Source organism: Epargyreus clarus, unplaced genomic scaffold (genome assembly GCF_041222505.1).
Source record: "Epargyreus clarus isolate Ecla_fem2 unplaced genomic scaffold, WU_Ecla_fem_2.2 ptg000032l, whole genome shotgun sequence".
NCBI classification, from domain to species: Eukaryota; Metazoa; Arthropoda; class Insecta; order Lepidoptera; family Hesperiidae; genus Epargyreus; species Epargyreus clarus.
Window position 1 is genome coordinate 4,133,353 of NW_027332237.1, and position 6,129 is coordinate 4,139,481.

The 6,129-nt window shown below is 35.7% G+C and overlaps 1 long non-coding RNA gene across 1 annotated transcript; it reads right to left on the reverse strand.

Annotated features, from left to right (window-relative positions):
* Positions 1-2,179: 2,179 nt before the first annotated feature.
* On the reverse strand, positions 2,180-5,646 carry LOC140755210 (uncharacterized). Its single transcript, XR_012103753.1, has 2 exons — positions 5,569-5,646; positions 2,180-3,128 (listed from the first exon to the last, which is right to left on the reverse strand). It is a non-coding gene; the product is annotated as an uncharacterized LOC140755210 (long non-coding RNA).
* Positions 5,647-6,129: the final 483 nt, after the last annotated feature.

Here is a 6,129-nt window from a genome sequence, read left to right on the forward strand (position 1 = left end):
TATGATGACGCTATTAATTTCTATATTCAGAGAGGAGTAGCAGTTTTACGCGGACTATACGAATATATAAAATTCTCGTGTCAAAATGTTAGTTACCGTACACCTCCGAAACGGTTTTATCGATTTTCACCAAATTTTATATGCATATTCTGAGAATCGGCTATTATCTATCTTTCATACCCCTAAGTGATAAAGGTTGTTCACCCTTAACATTTTTGTATTTATATGGCACACAACACAACGTTTGCCGGATCAGCTAGTAATAATAAAAGTTTTTACACAAAAAACTTTAAGCCACACGTAACGTTAGTTCATATATTCGTAACTGCTATTAAACTATTTTAACGGCCATTAAAAGTTCCGCCAATCAGTCTTGTTCAATGCAGTTCGTTATAAAATACCCTCATTTCAGTTAATGGCTTTCGAATAGATGAATGTAGTCATTTAATTTATTGTTAGTTTTAACGAAGTTATTTATGGGTGGTAGAATTCTATGATATTGTTACCAGGGCCGAATTTGGGAAAGGTTATGCGGAACTACCTTCCAAGGTTTCCAGAGGAACTAAAGTAGAGTAGAGAGGAGATAAAGTACCCTAATTTTGACGGATCAGAAAGGTTTTTTTTCCACTCAAACAGTACTTACGCCTTTTTATCAACAATACTTACATTAAAGTAATTACTACATTTTTTGTTCCAATATTTTTGTAGATATTATGTTTTTTAAAGTCTTCACCGAAAAAATCATTCTGTCAAGTCCAGCTCTGACTGTTACGTCTATGGGAAGCAGTGACCATTAAACACTAACCATCAGATGAAACTATACGCATTTGCCATCTTTTACATCGTAAAAATTAAGAATCGAGTAATTTATTCATAAAAATTAATCGAAAGTACTTGTATATACCTACATTTTGCGGTTAAGAAATATGGAAATTCATAGGCATGTAAACGCCAAATAGAACGTTATGCAGTAGAAAAAAAATTGCGTTTTCTAAAGCTATATATAAATGTGCGTTTGTCCATGAGTCCATGAGCATGTACCTGCCACAAAAATTATCGGCTTCAGTGCTTTTAAAATTTCATGCGTTTGGCACTAACATTTTGCATTGAATTTCAACATTTTCCATTTATCGCTTATTTTTTAAATATTAAAATCATAAAAATAGAAAATGTTTTTGTTATTTTGTGTACTATATTTTAGCTAGTATTAAAAAAATCTGGATTTTTATAAAAAACAAAAACAAAAAACTACAACGTTGTGCCGTAACGTTGCATTTATTAATGTAAATGTTTTGGGATGTAAAAAAACAATATCGCATCACATTATTTCATGCCACGACGTCGTAGATTTCCGCGAACCGGCATTGTTCCACAACACGACGTCGCACCGAACCACGACACGACGTCGCATGTTATGTACGGTTCTGTATTGTTAACCTAATCTGATTACTTGATTTCAATCTAACATTAGCATACTAAATCTTAAGGTAGATAGTCTTAGTTCTTACGCCTATAAATTAGTGGTTGATAGCATCTCAGTATTAAGCGATCATGTATGTTGCGGTAGATCCGTAATTTCGTATAAGCTTGGTTTCCGTGACACACAGACAATCAAAGCAAAATGCTTATAACTAATAATAATAGTGTGTGGGAACAATAGATGTCCCATTGTTGTAGACATCGCTAAAGGCATCACTCTTTGTAACACGATTGAATAGGTGAAAAAGGATATGAACATAAAAACTCGCAGATTTAGTTATCTGCCAGATCGAGTATTGAACATAACTTGTATAAAATAAAACAAAACAGTATTTTTTTTTTTTTCATTATAATATTTTTCCCATGTTTTCTAGCTTGTCAGTAGAATTTCTCGTCATATGAGTGCAACTATGAATAATTTAATCTTTAGCGAATTATGACTTACGTTTACATGCCTTTTTACTTATCTCATAGTGCAGTTATTAGGGAAAACAGATGCTCAGCACTGGAAACGTGAATAAAGTTGCAATAAGTTTATTATATAATAAATTGTGATTTATGTTCAAATATATCACTATTTTACTGACACTGTGTCGCAAACCCATAAACATAATCCGCAGTAAGCCGCCGTGTACGAGACTGACGCGGCATGTGCGGCGTCGCTTGTCACTGCGACGGAATAATCAGCTGCGGTATACTATAATAATAATACTCTTTATTGTACCATAAAATAAAATAGAACATAAAATGAAAACATACAATTTAGGACGACACAAAAGGCGGTCTTATCGCTAAAACAGCGATTTCTTCCAGACAACCTGAGGGTGAGGAGTTAAAGAAAGTATGAAATACAATAAAAGGTAGGGTGCAAAATTATTAAAATGTTAACTAATAATATGTAAAATGAAGTGTAAGATAAGGGATAGCAGTAGGAGAAGAATAAATAAGTAAAAGGGAAAGAAGCTAATAATTAAATTTAGAAACAAAGTATGATTAATAGCAAGAGCACAACTTTAGAGAAGGAATAAAGTTAGAGTTGAAGGTAGTGAGATTTGACTAGTTTTTTGAAGGAGTATAGGGACTGGGAGTTACGAATAGATACTGGGAGGGAGTTCCAAAGACGGATAGCTGAAACAGTGAAGGATTTTTTATAAAAGGAAGTTGAGTGAGAAGGCGTATAGAGAGCAAGATTTTCTGTAGAACGGAGAGATCGGTCATGGGACAAGTGTAGAAACTGGAAGTGTTGTTTGAGGTAGGGAGGCGCAGTTGGATTAAATAGTAAACAATAGAGAAGAGATAGAATATGAGCATTCCGGCGAAGGCGAATTGGGAGCCACTTGAGTTTAGTGCGATATTCAGAGATATGGTCATATTTTCGTAATCCAAATATGAACCGTATACACAAATTTTGAAGACGCTCAAGCTTATCTAATTGCTCCTCGGTAATGTCAGGATAACACACATCAGCGTAGTCAAGTATAGGTAGAAGTAATGATTGTGCAAGCGTTATTTTAGTGGGAATAGGTAAAACATTACTCAACCTACGAAGAGAGCCCACTGCAGAAAACAGCTTTTTACTAACCTCCGTGATCTGCGGTATCCATGAGAGGTGTTGGTCCATGTATATACCCAGATTTTTCACCGTATTACTGTAAGGAATAATAACGTTATCCAGAGTAATTGGTGGTAACAGGTTCCAGTCGATTCTAGAGGTTAGTCGCGAACTCCCTATAATAATAGTCTGCGATTTGGAGGCATTTAACTTAAGGCCATATGTCTTACTCCAAGTCGAAACATGAGTCAGATCAGTGTTAACAATTTTGATGGCGCAATGCAAGTTGCTCAAATTTGCTTGACTGTAAATTTGAAGATCGTCTGCATAAAGATGGTAGAGAGAAGTGAGGTGGAGACTAATAGAATTTATGAAGATAGCAAACAGAAGTGGAGACAACACGCCACCTTGTGGTACACCGGCAGTAGTACTCGACCAGTTGGAAAATTTGTCATCGATTTGAATACGCTGTCGGCGACCATACAAGTAACTATGAAACCAATCAATCGCCGTCGGAGATATGTAACGAGAACGCAAAACCCCTATGAGGACATCATAATCAACAGCATTAAACGCGTTGCTGAAATCTAACAGCGTTAATACGGTCAGCTGTTGATTATCCATCCCCATGCGAATGTCGTCTGTGATTTTTAGTAACGCAGTAGCCGTACTATGACCAGGACGAAAACCGGATTGTAAAGGATTCAGTAAGGCATGCATGGAAAGAAAGGAGCTAAGCTGTTTATGAATAAGGCGCTCAAGGACTTTAGATAGGAACGGAAGTATGGAAATGGGTCTGAAATCTGCAAAGTTGGAGGGATTGGATTTTTTGGGTAAAGGGATTACATGAGCGTCTTTCCAGGAAGAAGGGAAGGAGTTACTACGGATGGAATAATTGAATATGGACGTAATAATAGGAAGCAGTATGTCAAGGAGAGGGATGATCATCTTACGGCTAATGCAATCACTACCGACCGCATTAGATGGTATGGATAGTATTGCTCTCTCGACATCACGAACCGAAAATTGACTAAATGAAAATAAACAAGAATTAGTATTGGGAATTTGTGAAAGGTGATCTAAAGTATTTTTCTTTGTTTCGCTATTAATGCAAGAAGATACGGAAAAGTGACAATTGAAATTGTTTATGTCGAAATTTTGTGGAGTAGAATTTTTCAATTTCCCAATTCCTAATGTTTTAAGAAATTTCCATACCCTACTAGGGTCTTCATTTTGAACAGACTTATGAATATGGCGTCGTTGTAAATCCCTACACATCATATTGCAGCGATTTCTTGCGGATTTGTACCGCGCAAAATTAACATCGGAGGGATCCGACTTATATCTCGACTTAGCCATATTTTTCTTATTTATCGAGGATCTTACTTCGTCTGTAAGCCATGGCGCTGGTCGATGACGCATACGAACTGGACGAACAGGGGCGTGCAAGTCGTACAATTGTACCAGTAAGGAATTAAAAAGTGCCACCTGCTCGTCAACAGTACTCACACGTTCTATGACACTCCAGTCAACGTTAGCAGCGTCATGTCGGAGTTTATCAAGGTCCATCCCACTGAAATTACGCTGAAATAGAATTTTTGACTTAGCTTTCGGAGGTCGGATTTTATATGACAAGTAGAGAAGGTCGTGATATGAAAAACCCTCAGCAGCACACTGGCCATACTTTGCCACATGATCCAGTGATGATATCATCATTAAATCAAGCAGAGATGGGTCACAGTTTGGAAAGAAATGTGTTGCACTTAGAGGCAATATATGCAGATTTGCAGCATCGACTAAGGATTGTAATTTGTGAGATCTGACATCCTGCTTGAGTAAACAAGTGTTAAAATCACCCATAATAATGGTATGGTCAAAAAGAGGACAATGGTCTTCAAGCAGTTTGTCTAAGCAGGAAAAGTAGTCGACGTTGAGAGAGGGGCTATAAAAAGCACCAAGAAGTAGCTTGGCATTTGATAGTTGGACTTCCAGAAAAAGATGTTCAGATTCGTTCCCAGAAACGTCCTGCTGTGACATACTTAATACTGAAAAGGAGATATGGGAACGAAGGTAAATTGCAACTCCTCCACCGCCCCGAACAGTGCGGTCATTGCGAATTAAATGAAATCCAGGAATAGAATATGCCGTAGATGGCATATATGGCTTAGGCCACGATTCTGAAATAAGAATAGCGTGAATATGTGTGCTATCAAATGTTGACAATAAGTCGGGGTAATGTGCTGGAATGCTCTGTGCATTAATATGGACAACATTAAAGTTTTTCAGCACATCTGAGAAATGAGAATCTAACGTTACGTTTAAAGGAGGAATACTTTCAAAACTATCATTACTGTTTAATCCGTCTGACGCAGAGGAGAAGGAAACGGAAGACTCATTGCTATCATCAAGTGACATGATACACAATAATCAATTATAATAAATATATATAAACAAATATAAATTAACTTAAATAATATCTGTAATAAAATAGTAAGTAAATAACAATAAATATAATATAAAATAAATATATGACTCACTATAACTCCCACCTACCAGCAGTCTGGAAAGAAATCAAATATGATAACTTAACAACCATTCACTAATCAACTGCACAATATTACAACACAATACAACTTTTTCTTAAAATATACTGTAGCATAACTTGACATACCAATATTTATTGTTAACAAAATGAAATAACTGAACACTGAAGAAAAAAGGAAATCACGAAAAAGTAAGTAGAAAATTATTAATTAAAAATACATAAATAATTTTGGATCATGGCAACTATTCTTTATAAAAATTATCAGATGGGACAAAAAGTACGAATCCATAGATGGTCATTACAGAAATATGACACTTGTCAGCTGTCAGTACTAACGTCTAACATGAACTTATTATGAACAAATATAAACAAGACTTAAAAAAGATAAATAATAGGGTGAACATTAAATAATTAGTATCGTACTACCGTAATCAAATCAAAGTAAACAAATACAGCTACAGGAGTAGTTATTACAAGTACAACAATGCAATAATGGCACCAAGTGACAGAAAATCGACAGCAAAGAATAAGATAAAGAGTAAAGAAGGACGGA